General features: G+C 42.7%; 1 long non-coding RNA gene across 1 annotated transcript in view; it reads left to right on the top strand.

The window, feature by feature from the left end:
* LOC147915336 (uncharacterized) overlaps window positions 1-16,802 on the top strand; it is an 88,465-nt gene that overhangs the window by 14,690 nt on the left and 56,973 nt on the right. Inside the window, exon 2 of the long non-coding RNA XR_015554235.1 lies at window positions 4,843-5,284. This is a non-coding gene — a long non-coding RNA (uncharacterized LOC147915336). The remainder of the gene's footprint in view (window positions 1-4,842; window positions 5,285-16,802) is intronic.

A 16,802-nucleotide genomic window follows, 5' to 3' on the forward strand; every position in this document is an offset into this window, starting at 1 on the left:
CCTGGAAAGATCTCACAGCGAGGAAGATAATCATTCTGTTCTGGCCTGTGTGCCTGCTGGAGTGGAGTCACCTGGTTTGGCGCCATCATAGCATAATGAAGGGAATATTTTAACCCTGAGAGGCACTAGAGAAGTCTGGGTGCTCTGTGAGTTGAAGGGTGGGGACGATAGCTTAATATTAATCTTCTTTCCATTGTTTTGAGTTTCTACAAGTGCTTCCTATGAAATTTGTTTTGAAGCTAGAGGAACTAATAGTGTCTCACTGATAAAAGACTATCTTGTGAAGACAATATTGCATATATTTTTTGAAGTTGTTATATATTATTTGATAGTGGTTTTTTGACTCCTGTATAAACTCTTTGGAGGAGAGCTCTTAAATATATATACACAATTAAATATATATAAAATATATGTATTATTGCATATTATATATAATATATATAAGTATATATATTGTTGCAACTCCTATTAAAAATATTTCTTATAATAATCTGTGGCATTAAATGCTTCATCTAAATGAATAGACTTTTACAAGCTAAAAATAATCGTGATCAATGAGTATTTTCTTTAAAAAGTATAGTCAACATTCTGTCTGGAGGTGGTGACCTCTCTTTCTTATCCTTCAGCACTGAGTGGAATTCTCATGATCGTGGGCAAATGACACAGGTCCTCTGTGACTCAGTTTCCTCATTTGAAAGAGCAGGAGGTCAAATCAGATGCTCACTAAGGCCCCCTCCAGCTCTAACACTGTGAGCATATGATACTTCCATGTACTTGCTGATTGATTAGCTGATCAATCGGGTTCAAGGAAAACACTTGTTAGTTGCATTGTTCAATTAGTGACATTAATGCTACTTATACGAAATTACCATCTAATGTTCCCTGTTTCCAATCTCTTTTGAATCCTTAACATTTTCTTCTTTGGAATATAAGATGTGATTGCTCTTTTAGAATTATAATTCTCTACTTGACTTCTAATCATAAAAGATTATTGAGAGAGGTCTTAGAAACTATTTGCTCTAGTGCTATTTTTCAAATACTTCTGGAGAAGTCCAAGCACTCTATAGACGTTAATTCATCAACCTAATTACATCTAGTAAAAGACAGTAGTTTGATGATAAAGAATGTGCCTCTCCTGTTTTGACTGAGATTTGATTGTATTGCACTAATTTAGTTAAGAAATTTGCCTGATTCCGTAGACCCACATGTCTATGTGAAATGAGGTTGGCAAGAGGCTCAGAACCCCAGCTCCAATGGGTAGAACAGGCAAAGAGAGCAGGGGAGAGCCACTGCCAGCTCCCTCCAGCAGGGCACTTCCCCCCGTTGGTTGGTTCCGAGGTCACACTCCCAGGACCAGAGCGGGGGAGGGCTGAGGGAACACAGGGCTGGGATATTGGTTCACATGTGCTGCTCTTATTTTCTGAATGGTTGCTTTCCATCCACCCTTCATGACCACAGTACCTTAGTCTACGACTGTAAAAATGAAGTGAAACTGTGCCTTGTAGACATTCTTTTATCTCCACCCTCAAAGTATCTTTTTACCCCTTGAATAAGTTTTGAGTGTTTTTTTTTTGGTGCTAGCTTTTTAATTTGTGTTGACCATGCTTCAGATTAGCTTCTAAGATTCAATGAAGACCCCCATCTCTTGCTGCTGTGATGCTGCTCAATCTACCCAGTTGTATTAAGGCTTGTTTTTTCCGAGCCATGATGTACAATAGTCAGGGCAATAAATAATAAACAATGGATTACGAAATTACCAGCCATAAAATATATAATATTTTAGTAAATAATATGCAGTAGAATGACAGTGTATGATAGAATATACAATAATGTAGTGTACTCTGAATTATCTTGAAAATCTGGTAGAATGAAAATTTGAGTCGTCTGCATGGGCAGTCACCTGAATGCATGACTTGGGGAGATGGTGGCTGAAGCTCCTGTATAAAAATACAAACCCTCATAGTTTATCATCTCATCCTCAGAGTCTTCCCTTGGGATTCTTTGGGAGTTTTCAGTAAAATCCAAGTTCCCTGGAAAGGAGCCACACCGTCAATGTTTACTAATTAACCTGGAATTCTCAGAGGTTAGATTATTGGGATGAATTGACAGCTGAGTGCACCACTCTGAGAATGGCAAACAAGGACCTGCCTTTCCCCAGCACCCCAAATCTCACACCCTTGACACCCCTGTGGAGCCCCATCAGGTGAGAGGGAGACAAAGGAAGAATTCACACTGTAGATGGGCAAGGAAGGTTTGTACCTGGCACTCCCGTCAGACCCTGGTGCATAATTTTCCATCAAAGCTGTAACATACACAGTGGTTAGTTCTACAGTGCAACCAGAATAAGAGATCAGCTATGGATTTGTCAGATGGGACTTTATCAGGTGGGCTTCCAGAGAAATAATACTAGTAATCAAGCAGTGGTCTGGCATTCACAGAGAATAAGCAGAAAACTCCCAGGTGCCCCTTCCTACATTATTTGATATTCTCTTAAGTCAGAACAGCTCCAGGGACTAGATCTGAAGGTGTGTTCTCCACCACGGTCACTGCAGCTACTGTGAGTTTCTGGAGGCTTCTCATCTCTGCTTCAGGCCAATTCTAGCATCTGTGAACAAATGTATAAATCTAGAAAGGGTAAGAAAGTGGAGGAGTCCTCTGTCTGCCACGGAGGCTGAACTTTTCAAACACGAGGCCCCTGGACCAGCAATGCTTCTTCCTTTGTGCTAAGTGGATCGCCGTGGCGACAGGCTCCCAAGGGCATGCCAACGGTTTGGGGAAGTTATTGTATTTGGGAGCTTATATATAACTGGGACTTCATCCTACTCCCATGGCTTATTGAGAATTGTATTGTCAGGATGTCTTAATTTCTGAAAATTTTGCCATCAAAATGGTCTTTGCCCCTCCTGGGCTCTCTTAGGCCACCTCAGAACTAAGGGCCCACAGCTAGTGGGTGAGTGGGTCCTGCAAGATGAAACAAGCTGGGGAACCTTGATGACTTTGCTTAGGAAAAATATTCCAAAATCCAAGCAGTCACGTTGCCAACTTATTAAAAAAAGATAAAACGGGGGCCGGCCCAGTGGCGCAAGCGGTTAAGTGCGCACGCTCCGCTGCGGTGGCCCGGGGTTCGCCGGTTCAGATCCCGGGTGCGCACTGACGCACTGCTTGTCAAGCCATGCTGTGGCGGCGTCCCATATAAAGTGGAGGACGATGGGCACGAATGTTAGCCCAGGGCCAGTCTTCCTCAGAAAAAGAGGAGGATCGGCATCAGATGTTAGCTCAGGGCTGATCTTCCTCACACACACACAAAAAGATAAAACGTTTCCACATTTGGGACTACCTATATATCTGAATTTACACAAAATCTTAGAAACTTCAAATCCTTTTTACTGCCAGGATATTCATGTTAAGTAAATGGGAAAAAAGTTGAATCTTTAGATTTAATTGGTGCCTCAGGATATTCTACATGAACATTGGCTGTAGCTGTAGACATAGGAGGTTTGTCTACATTGATAGCATTACGGAGTGTTAAAAATTTTGAGCTATAAGCTTGTTTACTTATTTCTTTCTCATCAAAAGAGACCAGATAAATTATTTTGACTATTGAGTGTCAAGTTTCAATAGGCCCTTGGCATTCACGTTTATTATTCGTAGTTTTAATTATATGTGAACATTCTAAAGGTTCAAGACACATAGCAATTTGAATTTTGCTGAGATAAGTGTTTAAATGCCATCTACCATGAATGTGCACAGAAGCAAGTCCCTAAGCTAATGACAGAACCTTGCCCATCACTTGGCATCTGTATCCCAATGCACCTTTGCTCTTAGATCAACAATTCATATTTATGAATTGGGGAATTCAAGAGTCTTAAAGAGTATCCCTTGAAACTAAAAGTCAGGAATCTAATGTAAATACTTCTTAATTAGAAAGTCTGAAGTTTTTACTCTCATCATTTAACAAATTAAACCCAGATATCTGGAGATTGCTGAGCTTTGCCAACGTTATATTGACAATCAATCTCACTTTTAAAAGCTCTGTGGCATTAAAAAGATAATGACATCACAGCGTTTTCCTTAATTTGCATGTCCCCTAGATGAGTGGTCTATTTCTCATTCAGAGTAGAAATTGTTACATTAATTGAGCTGCTTTATGCTGGGAATGGTACAGGATTATGATTTAGTAACATTTTCATTTTAACTACTTAAACCCTAGTAATAGAAACGAGTTTTTTCCTCTCCCCATGGTGATGTGGGCAGAGACATGAGCTCTCCCATGTAATGAAAACCTGCAGCTCAAACCTGGGGGGCCTCCAAGCATCTTGGCTCAACATTAAACTCTCAGTCTGGACAGAACAGAGCTCCCCGGCTCCATTCAATGTGACCTGAGAGGCAGGCATCCAGAACTCACGCCTCCACAGGAAGAAGCTTGGACTGGTGCAGCTTCACCCCAAGAAAGTCTGGAATGGAGGATATCTCACTTTTTGCAACCTTAATTTTAGTAATTTTTGTAAATTAATTGCGTAGGGGACACACATTTGTAGCTACTAGTGTCATTCATTGGTGTCACTTGAAATTCCTCATAATGATTGGCAGCAGGTCTGCAATTATATTAAGTTTGAAAAAAATCTGTGTTGAAATAATCACTTTCTGCTGAATATTTTGGCACATTTTATTATTGACTGGATTATAACTTGGGGCAATAGCAAGGAACCAATAGTTCTTGTTCATAAAAGAAAAATTAGTACTAGAAATAACTATGATTATTGAAAATCAAATCATGACTTCTTTCCTAAAGTGCATGTGTATTTTTCAATGTATAATCCATTGTCTCCTTTCTTTCTACAGGACAGGTGAGAATTTGCCCTGAGATAATAGTGAACAACATATTACAAGCACCAATGTGGAAGTTTCTTTCATGACGTCAGGTCTTTTGGGAAGCTGAGTCTTTCAGGAGAGCATTTAAATCATGACTTTGTAGCATGAGAGTGTTAAAACAGCCTTGAAATGCCTCAGCGGACACTGGCTCCACGCATGCTGCCCTCGTGTAGGTTGTTACTCACATCCAGCCTGCTGTCTGGACAAGGCAGTTACTTTTCTGCTTTCTCGACTCCTCTTATTAATTCCATTACCAACTGGGATGTCAAACGACAAACGGAGGCAATAGAATTCTATGCTTTAGTTTCTGCCTAGTGTGCAGATGAGGACAAGTCTCCAGAGAAACCGTAGTTCCTGCTTCCCTTATCTTGAGAACCACTTTTCATGGACGGAGCATCTTACGAAGGAGAAGGTAAGCAGCTCTAAGTCCATGTTTTTCTAGAAGACCTCAATAATTTTGCTCCCCACCCCTGCAAATCTCATCTGGCAATGAAAGACAGTTAAAAGTAGAATTAAATGTTCTACAATCATAAGCATCCAAATCCATCCTTTCTCCAAATAGCCAATTACCAAAGAAAGAAGACAACGATGCTTTTTCTTCAACTGTGAATCGCCATTCACCAACAGAGCACCGTGTAGGAAACGCTGCAGGGTCATTTTCATAAAGTGGTCAAGCTCATTGGGCAATAAACACACGTCACCCCAGAGCAGTGACGGCACTTGGGCAGTATCTTCAGATTTAAGGAAAGAGCTTAAAATTCAAAGCAAACATATAAATAATTGTCATAAACTCTGTCCACATTTTGGCTTACTACATTCAATTTTTTTCTACCAAGACCTCACTGAGGTGAGACTTGGCAGTAGAGACAACAAAAGGAGGAAAAACTCCAGAGTTCTTGGTGTTTTCTAATTATCATTCCATTATTACATTTAATAGAGTGAAAAAGAAGGTAAGATGTGAGCAAACCTAAAAATGGTGATGGGTTACATTTCACCTTAATAGAAATCAGAAAATATATATTTTTAATGTGTGGTGCTTAGTTTAAAAATTAAATTATCTTCATGCTCAATATATTTAACAGATTTATTACACATAATTTTCCAAAGAATGTCAGTCTCATTCAGGGTCTGCTGTGTGTTTCAGAAACCAGTAAATGGACAATAACTCCCACAGATCACCACCCTAACCATCTGCAAACCTAAAAAATGTATTATTAATCCCCTTACAGACATGGCCATGTGAGTTCCATCTTGATACAAAATACAGCCAATTTTCAGTTTTCTATGCTAAGAAAGAACAGTTCATGCCATCTGGTTGTTTTAAGACAAGTTTTGGCAAAGCTAATATCCAGGTGCTTGTCTCTGTGTCAGAGATGATATGAGGTTTCGTTTAATCTTCACAACCAACCCGTTTTACCCAGGAGGAGGAGGATGGTAAATTCCCCCTCAGTCTCAAAGCCAGTTAGCATGGGAGTTGGATTTGGAAACTTGGGGGAAAAATGTCTGGGCCACCTGACTGGGGCCAGGCTGGTGAGATGCTGGTGCTGGTGCTGCGGTTCTATTTCCTTCTGGGTCTGGATGGGTTCAGGACTGGGCCTGTGGATTGTGAACACGTCTGTGCACCTAGACGTGAGGTTGTATGTGATGATGCAGGGAAGCCTGCAAGAGCAGACAGGGGTCCTTGTCCCAGTGGTTACTTATCTCTCACTGAGCCACCCCGAAACAGACCGGCTCCCTGAGGACATTGACCGTGCATGTGACAGGGGAGCCTGTAACTCTCACTTCCACACAAGGGCTCTCTCCGTACTGGGTCTCTGCGGTGGGAAACAGGGAAGATGCCAGCTCACCTTCCCCTTGGATGTGGGGAGTTCACCCTGTGCCACCCAGGTAAGTGGGACCAACTCAGGTTCCCTGAGGGCCTTGTGTTATCTTCCCTCCTGTCCAAGTGGACCCTCATGGTGACCTCTGTGTCCTCCCAAGGCAGGTGGCATATTCAGTTCCACTCACATCTTCAACCACATGGACTCCAGGCCCTGCTCACGGTCTGGTGTGAATATAAATATTTGGTCATTTTATTAAACAGTGATTTTTAAGCATCACTACCATGTCTGAGAGTAACCTTTTCCAAAATAGGAGTTTTCTGAAATCAGAATCTGAAACGTTTTGCTGACCTCTCCCTTGCTAATTTTCCTCCTTCTGGCCTTAGCAAAAATGCCTTTGTTTGCTGCATTGAGAATCCTCAGGACTACCCAGGTATGGGACGGCCCAGCGAGAACACAAAGTTCCTTCTCTGATGGCAAAAACGTCTCTCTCATCTTGCTTTTGTTTGATCTCTTAATCCTTCTTTCCTCTGGAGCCTGGGAATAGACTAGCTGTGGATGCTAATCAGCTTTGTTTCATGTTGGCAGAGCTAAGGAAGTAAATGCATGATCTGACCTTTCAGCCTCCATCACAAAGCATTAATTTCAACTGACTTATAAAAGTTTAATACTCATTTGTGAAGCTCGGTTCCTGTGAAGCAGAGAAGTCAGGCAATGCAGTCTGATTCTGCTTTTATAGACTTTAGAAATGAAAAATGTACTGTGGCTCTCACTTCTGCCATTTACTGTCATCTTGGGTCAAAGTTCTTGCAATTATTTTAGATGGCCATTTCTAAAGTGACCTTCAAGGTTTGAAAGTAAATAAAAGAAAAATCTACTTGAGTTCTCTGCCGTAACAGCAATCCAAAATCAGGAAGAACAGATTTTGCATTCTGTGGATGCTATCAACCTCTCTCTGTGAAATTACAGATGAAATAAGCCAGAGAATCTGAAAAGCTTGATTCACTCTGTCTTTGAAAAACAAAGCCTGATATTAAAGGGAAAACACAACAAAATGTCTTTAAAGGGAACAATGGCCATAAAGGATTGAACAAACAATTGAATAAAAACCTCTGAATCTTAGCTATTTTATATCCTAGGATGGGTGAGGAAAAGTTCCAGAGAAAAGTTCTGTTTGAAGCAGAGCCAGTGTGGGTCTGTCCAGAGAAGGGGGCTTGGGTGTGAGGCATTCTAGACCGACAACAGCTTAACCAAGCGCTCCTGGGGAGGAAGTGCAGGGCCGGGGAACTGTGAGTTACTTGGGCAGGCTGGTGCGCAGTGGGCGAGAGAACCTGCAGAGCCTGGCAGCAGATAAATCCTGGAGAAGAGTGCATTCACTCATCTGCCCCTTCATTTACTCAGTCAACAGATAGTTACTGACGGCCTGCCTGTGCAAAAACCTCTGCTAAATGCTGGGGATGCAACAGGGGCAGCAAAAGTATATGCAAGCTCTGACATCACCGTCTAGATGGGGTGTGTGTGGGAGAAACCCTGGTCAGAGACATCACTGTGATTATGTCAGGAAAGATGGTGATTATACGCCTTGAGGGGACTGGAAATGTACACCTAGGCACCGGGGAACTGATGGAGGGTTTAAGCCATGAAATAGATTTGAGGTTCTAGAAAAATCTCTTTGGCTGCTACATATAGCTGGGTGGGACTGGAGGCAGGGTGACGAAGTTAGGAGATTATTATAACATGCTGAATTTTCTTATAACATGTGGGTGTATTAAAGAGCTGATGTGAGCCCCAACAATGGCACAGCCATGAAGGTAGAGGGGAGCGGGAAAATTTGAGAAATGGGAATGGAGGAGAATGGACAAAGCAAAATGAGAAACCAGGTGAAGAGGCTGCAGGAAAGGGAACTGTCAGGGTTTCTTATCTGGTGTAGCTGGCCCTGTGCTTGCAGAGGAAGGGGGTTTGGGACGTGCAAGATCACAGCTCCGTGGCCCCCAAGTGGCCTAGGTTGTCTTTGCATTCCTTCTGAGTCCTGTGTCCTGTGCCCTCCTGCTGTAAAACCTGTAAACCTTAAATACACACATCCATTGACACATCCGTCTCCTTCTACTGAACTGAGGGTAACGGCCTTTTCTTTGCTCGCTTTGTGTCCTTAGCAAAGAGTAAAGCATAGTGAGCAATGAGTACATGTTAAGTAAATTAACACACTACTTCCCGAATCCCATTTTGGATGAACTTGTGGTATGTTTTTGAGTTCCTTAGAAATCTATGAATTTCTTTGACAGCATAATTTATTTTCTTTTATAGACAACATATAATTAGGTCTTGTTTTTTTAATCCACTTTGACAATCTCCATCTTTTAATTGGTACATTCAGATAATCCACATTGAAAGTGATTGTTGACATAAATTGGATTAATATCTACCATGTCTGTAACTGTTTTTTTATTCATTGCATTTATTCTTTGTTTCTTTTTCCCAGTCTATTTTTCTGCCTTCTCTCGTTATAAATTTAAAAAAATCTTTTTTTTTTTTTAAGGAAGATTGGCCCTGCGCTAACATCTGTTGCTAATCTTCCTCTTTTTTTCTTTTTTCTCCCCAAAGCCCCAGTACATAGTTGTGTATTATAGTTGTAGAGTTGTAGCTCTTCTATGTGGGATGCTGCATCAGCATGGCTTGATGAGTGGTGAGTAGGTCCACGCCCAGGATCCGAACCGGCGAACCCCAGGCCACTGAAGCAGAACGTGTGAACTTAACCGCTATGCCACCGGGCTGGCCCCTGCCTTCTCTTGTTTTAAGTGAGCATATTATATGAGTCCATTTTCTCTTCTTTCTTAGAATATCAAATATATTCCTCTAAGAATTTTTCTTTTTCAGTTACTGTCCTAAAATTTCCAATATACATTTTTAACTGATCTAAGTCCACTTTCAAATAACATGTGTAGTGCAGGCGCCTCGTCACAGAGTATTCTTGGTTCCTCCTTCCCTTCCCTGTGACACTGCTGTCATTTATTTCACTAATCTACATTGTTAATCACCCAATACAGTGTTGCTTTTATTACTTTAAATAGTATTTGTCTTTTAAATCAATTAAGAATAAGAAAAATAAAAGATTTTGTCTTTATTTATTCTTCCTCTGATGCTCTACCGTGTCTTTTTCTGTGGATCTGAATTCTGACCTCTATCGTTTTCCTTCTGCCTGAAGACCTTTTAATATTTTTTGCAGGGCAGGTCTGATAGAAATGAATTCCTTCAGTTTTTATTTGTCTGAGAAAACCTTTATTTCTCCTTCATTTTTGGAGGTCAGTTTTTCTGGGTATGGAATTCTAGGTTGTTAGGTTTTTTCTTTCAACACTTTAAGTACTTCATTCCACTATCCTCTGCTTACTTGTTTCTGACAAAAATTTTGCTGTAATTCTTATCTTTGTTCCTTTATAAGTAAGACATTTTTTTTCTCTGTTTTTTTTCAATATTTTCTTGCTTGAATGTGATATGCCTAAGTGTAGTTTTTATTTCATTTTATGTATTTAGTTTTTGTGTCTGTCCTGCTTGGTGTTCTTTTGCTTCCTGGATCTGTGATTTGGTGTCTGTAATTAATTTTGAAAGTTCATGAACGTGGAGTTGGTAAGACATACAGAAAATCCTGGCTCATGAGCTGGCTCAAGCTGGCTGCAGCACACCCTGAACTTTTCTAGAAATAAATATCAAAGAGCTTAAAATATGCCTTCCATCAGGATCAGAAAGTCTAGTCTAAGGACACGAAAAATATTACTTCAAATATTTCTTCTACTCTGTTCTCTCTTACTTGTCTTTCCCGTTTCTAATTACATGTATTTGCACCTTTTAAAATTGTGCAGCAGTTCTTGGACGTTCTTCTATGTTTCTTCATTCCTTTTTTCTCTTTGTATTTCAGTTTGGGACATTCCTGTTGACCTATTTTCAAGCTCTGCTTCTTTTCTTGGCTGTGTCCAGTCTACGATGAACCCGTGGAAGATGTTCGTTATGTCTGTTACAGTGTCTTTGATCCCTAGCATTCCCTTTTGATTCTTCTTAGAATTTCCATTTCTCCATTTGCATTACCCACATGTTCTTACACATTGTGGACTTTTTCCTTTAGAGCCCTTAATGTATTATCATAGTGATTTTAAATTTCCTGTATGAAAATTCCAACATCTCTGCCATGTCTGTGTCTGGTTCTGATGCTTCCCTGTCTCTTCAGACTGTGTATTCTTCCCTTCAGGAGGCCTTGCAGTTTTTTGTTAAAGCTGAACATGATGTGCTGGGTTGTGGGAACTGAGGTCAGTAAGCTTTAGTGTGAGGTCTTGTGCTGATCTGGCAGGAGCTTGGTGGTGTTCGTGTTTCCTGCAGCTATAGGTGCCAGAGACTCAATCCTGTAGGGTCTTGTGTTTCTGCGTCCTCTGACTTCCAGCTTCCTCCTCCTCAGAGAGGAAGGAAGACCTTGCAGCTCTTTCGGCTGGAGCCCACTGTGGTTACCCTGGAGCCCGGCTGCTGTGGAGGTAAGATGTGGGGAGGGGAGTGTTCTGTAATCTCATGATTCAGTCTCAGTATTTAGGGGCTTGAGCCCTGGGCTGTGGCCTTCACCAGGGATTCTCAGCTTCCCCAGCCCCACTTGAGGTAAGACAGGAAGGGCAGAGGGGCTGGAGTGGGGCAGGTGTCCTTCCCAGGGTGGACGAGGCTCTGGTAAGGTCTTTCCCCTGGAGAGTGTGCCTTTGTTGAGGCGGATGCTCTGAGTGTGTAAAAAATGTTTTTTTTTTTTTTGTTGTTGTTATTAAGACATTTTTTTAGAGCAGTTTTAAGTTTACAACAAAATTGAGGGGATGGTACAGAGATTTCCCTTCTTCCCTCTGCCCCCACACATGCATATCCTCCCCCATTATCAACATCTCCACCAGAGCAGTACATTTGTTACAATTGATGAAGCTACATTGACACATCATTGTCACCCAGAGTCCATTGTATCCATTAGGGGTCTCTCTCAGTGTTGTACATTCTAAGGGTTTGGGCAAATGTAGAACGACATATATCCACCATTGTAGTGTCATATAGAGTATTTTCATTGCCCTAAAAATTCTCTGTACTCTGCTTATTCATTCCTCCTTCCCAACCCCTGACAACCACTGATCATCTTACTGTCTCCATATTTTGTCTTTTCTAGAATGTCATACAGTTGAAATCATACAGTATGTAGCCTTTCAGATTGGCTTCTTTCACTTAGAAATATGCACTTAAGATTTCTCCACATCTAGTCGTGGCTTGATGGCTCACTTCTTCTTAGCCCTGAATAATGTCCCATTGTATGGATGTATCCATTCACCTACAGAGGGACATCTTGGTTGCTTCCCAGTTCTGGAGATTATGGATGAAGGTGCTGTAAATACTCACTTATATAGCAATTTACAGAGGACTCTCATTCTGATTGCCTTAGCAGTTACTTTCAAGTTTACACTTGAAGGAATTAAGGTTCAGCCAAATAATGGAACTTTCTTCCAAGAATATAGAGAGCAATGGGTGAAACTTGGACTAAACCAAGTCTTCCAATTCCCAAAAGGAAATTATAAAAATATAAAACAAAATTTTGGAGTAGGGTTATGTACACATGAATAATTAATAGGCAGAAATAGCACCCCTTACAGAATTGAGATATTACTAACTCTAAGCAGCACAATTAATTCGCAAGAATAACTTTCTGTATTTTTATACTATCTCTTTGAATCAATATCTGGTCATTGTTTTCATTTTAAATTATACATTCTAGAATCTTTCTAGTTCCTAGAACTAAAGTTTCTAGAATTTTTTCTAGAGTAAATTTTGTTTCATTCTAAAGGCAGTGTTAGAGCTATTAGCTTTTAACTTTTAAAGAAATTAACAATAGAATTCAAAAATTTGACCTAATGAGATTCTGTAAGCCCCGTGTGACCTGAGATGGCCTCCCTTCCTGGTTTACTGATGAATGGTGCAGGCTTTGCATGGACAGGCTGGGGACATGGGGACCTCAGCGGATGCTGGAACTGCGTGGCTACAGAATGACGGCGCCTCTCAGAGTCATCAGCTTAGGTTGACGGTCCCCCCTCACATGCATGTTTCAATATCACAGATTCTCCAATCCTTCCTGTCTCTTGGCACGTTCTACCAAATTGAGTGTTTTTAAGCTCTACGTATATATTGGCACGTCAAACCATGTGTTCAGCTCATGAGGTTGTTCAGGGGTTTAGATATTACTCATGCATAAAAGAAAGGAGTTCTTGGTGATTATCATGCTATTTCACCTTTGTCTTCAATATGACTCAGAAACAGACAAAAATACAGAGTGTCCATGGGAACAGGGTACTGAGGCTTCTTTTTTCTTTTTGTTCCTTTTCTACTTCTTGCTTTTTAGCCTGTGTATCATAGAATTGGTTGGAAATCTTATGTGTTTAAACCAGCGCTTCTCAACAGCAGCATTGTTGACATTTTGGGCTGGACACTTCTTGTTGGGCAGGGGGCTGTTGTGCAGTGTGGGGTGTTTAGCAGCACCCTTGGTCTCTACACACTAGATGCCAGGAGCGACACTTCCCGCCCAAATGTCCCCCAAGAGGACAAAATCACCCCCAGTTGAGAACACTGGTCTAAATGATCTTCCCAGATGTTTGAAAAGAAAAAATAACCATCAACTTTTCCCAACCAGGTGTTTCCTGAGATCCTGAAACATGGTGCAGAGAGTCCCTGTAACGTGAACCTGTTTTGTGTGTTACCTTACTGCTGGTGCCATTTCTGCCCTGGTGAAATCTCTTCTCTTGTTAATCTGAGCATCCACTTTCCATCATTTGGGAAGTGGGAGAGGGATAGTTATGTGGGTATGTTGGGAGTGGGTGGGGACCTCTGTCAACCCTACCCAGCAACCAACCGCACTCCAAATTCTGAGCCTCCCATGTTCACCTCTCTGCGGACACTTGCATCTTCTCCTTCTCTGTCTCCCAAGTCTTTTACCATTTCTGCACCATTTTCTGTCTTCATATTTTGTGATTTGCAAGTACAGATGTCTTTACTTTTGTTAAAGGTGGAGTTAGGGTTTATTTTCTTGCTTTTATTATATTGGAATAATTTCTGAAAAGAAAAGGCAGAAATGTGGTTATTCTGCCAAACAAATCCTGGAAGGGCCTGGTCCATTTCCACTGATGAACTCAGAGAGCCAACACGTATGAAAGGAGAAACAGCGAGCATCACGAGTCATGATCACTCAAACCCAGAGTTCCTCTCAGCGAGGTACATGCGTGCACGCTTCCAGAGGAATTGCTTATAATTTCTAAATGGAAATCTCTGTTTTTAATTAGTTAAACTTAATTTTTGTTTACTTGTTCAGAAGGTGTCTTTCCCAAATGGACATCATTTATTGAAACTCTTAAACCTGTAAATATTGTTTCTTAATACTGTTTGTTTGAATCACAGAATCACAAAGTCAGAGTTTATTAAATCTGGAAGAAATGATTTAGTGGCTGGTTGATGAGTTTTTTATTTACACCTGCGAGTGAGGCAAGTTGTTTGCCCATGCTTTGAAGCAGTGCTATTCAACATGGAGGTGTATTCATCATGGGTACCAATTACCCACAGCTGTAAGGCTTTGCTCAAAGGCATGGGTCTCTTTCTCTCTTCCCAAAGCAGGCCCTGGAACTGCTTCCTTTCCCACCTTCCCCTCCTCCTCGTGGGAGGGGCTTTATGACTGTCTTGCCTTATTGGATGTGACAGTCCTTCATTGGAGAAAAGATGGAGATGATGAACCAACGCTGGGAGAAAGAGGAGCCCAGGTTTGGGAAGTCCCTCAGGACAAAGTTTGGGAGGAAAGTGTGAGGTTCCACAGATTCCATCACAACAAAGTCAGAATTTTCTCGGGCTTGCTATATTGTGATGTCTGTCTGAGACAGAGGACCTGCCTTGCTGGGTCTCAAATGAGTCAGGACAAACTTCTATCTATAACTGGGCCTCGTCCCTGACTGTCACCTCAGAAATGAACCAGAGGCGAGTGTCTCCAGTGAGGAGAAGCAGCAGCAGGTGTGGCTGCAGAGCTGACCTCAAGGGAACCTCCTTTCTCTCTGCTCTCCTGCCGGGATGGGGCAGGGGCAGGGGGCGGCCCACTGGGCACAGAGCCCTCCACGTGCAGAGGCCTCACCACAGGCCTGCCACCTGCCACTCCAGGGCTGATTTTGTCCTGAGGAAAACAGACCCTTCTGGATGCTTCTGGCCTCCTTCTCTTTCCTGGACCTCTTCCTCTCATTCCTGTTCTCCCAGTAAAAGTCTCCTGCCTTTTAGGAGGACCTGTTCACCAGGACCCCTCCTCTCCCTGTGGTCTACCCCTTCTACGGTGAATGACGTGCTCTCAGCCCAGTGAGGTGTCTTGAACGTGGGCACCTGTATAATGTCTTCCTCAGAATACAGTGAGCGACTGATTCTGGAAGCAACACGGTGGAGATCTTTCCCAAGAGCGGCTGCCCTCGAGGGAGCCCTCCGCAGAGCTCAGTCTACAGCACGGGGCTAACACGGGGAGTTTCTCGAGCACCGGCCTCTGTCTTGCTGCAGCTGGCTGTGGATGCCACGGGGATGCTGCTGCTCGGCTTGCACAGTGGGACCGAGAGTGCCCAGTTCTCAGTCCTCAGGGTCTGGAGCCAGGGTTAGTGCACTGCTTGGTTAGTCAAGCTGCAGAGGCCACGAGGAAGGCCTGCTTTCTCCAGCAAACCCCATCCCTCCCTTGTTCACCCTGAGACCTGGCAGGAGTCTGGATTGAGTTCTCACTAATAATTTGTTCTCCTTTCTGTATCTTATCAGAGGGGAAATTGCAGAATAAAACCTTTCAGCATCCAGGAGCCTGGGAACTTCTTGGCTTTGGCAAGGCCCTCGTGGTACAGACTGGCCCTGCCTGCCCATCACACTGCGGGCCGGCCAAGCCATAAAGCTGTGATGACCAGGAGTGGAGACACAGAGGGAACGTTAGGTCACGCTCTGACATTTATTACACGTCAGCTTCATCAAATGTGACATTTACTTAGTGGGTGACTATTAACCAGATCTTCTGATCTGTAATTTTCCCGTTAATTCTTGACCTGCCTCATTTGGAAGGGAAGACGGGCGGGTAACAAGACTGCTCATGTTGCTTCCCTGGGTGGGGGTGGCAGTGATTCCACTGGCCATTCACAGCAGTGTTCCCCCAGCCGCTCGGAGGTCTCTTGTCCCTAAAGAGCTTACCCTGCCAAGTGGTGGGAACCACCTACAGCTGACACACACGGCCTCTCCAACTGGAAAGAGAGGCGACACACATAAAGTGCGTTTTGTAACACCAGTACTTCTCTGCTCTTTAAGAAAAATATGAGCACAGTGGTGTACTGGGACTGCAGTTTATACTTCTGAAGCCGAATCATACCTGTGACCTGTTTTGAAATGAAAAAGAAGCAAATCAATAGGTGGGAAGATGCTGTGACCACAAGAGCTGGTATGTTAACATGCGTGTCCCTGAGCCTACAATATTCTTTCCCTTCTGCTTCATAGAACTCACTCACTCACGCACATGTGCAAACAGGGCGAGCCTGCGTCCACCCAGCTCACGGCTCTGCCTGGTGATGGATGCAGTGCCTGGCTTCTGCTAGGCACTCAGTCAACATGGGTGAATGAACGAACGAATGATGGAAGTGACACAGAGTGTCACCCGTCTGTGACACAGGCATTGATTTTGTGAGCTGATTCTTGGATGAATCAGGGCATGCCTCGTGCAGTAACATCTCAATAGCTTCATGGAGCCAGGAGAAACAGAATGCTTGTTATTCCAGTCCTGGGCATGGCCTCACACGTCATCAGTGATGACACTTCTTTCCATCCTTACCCTGCTGTAAGCCACCGTTATCTGTGGCTGGACAACAGCACTGGCCTCCTAACTTTTCTCTCCAATCCACTCTTTTTTTTCTAACTGATTTTCTGTAAGGCAGACAGAAGATTTTTATAAATGCACACCTTGTAGGCCCCTCCTCCATTCAGCATCCTCCAGTGGGTTCCTGTTACTCTTAGGATAAGGAGTACAACCCCACCGAGGCCTGTGAGCCCTGCCTGGCCTGCCCATCCCTCCCTCTCCAA

Source organism: Ceratotherium simum, chromosome 14 (genome assembly GCF_057802395.1).
Source record: "Ceratotherium simum simum isolate JZ-2026a chromosome 14, ASM5780239v1, whole genome shotgun sequence".
Lineage (NCBI taxonomy): Eukaryota > Metazoa > Chordata > Mammalia > Perissodactyla > Rhinocerotidae > Ceratotherium > Ceratotherium simum.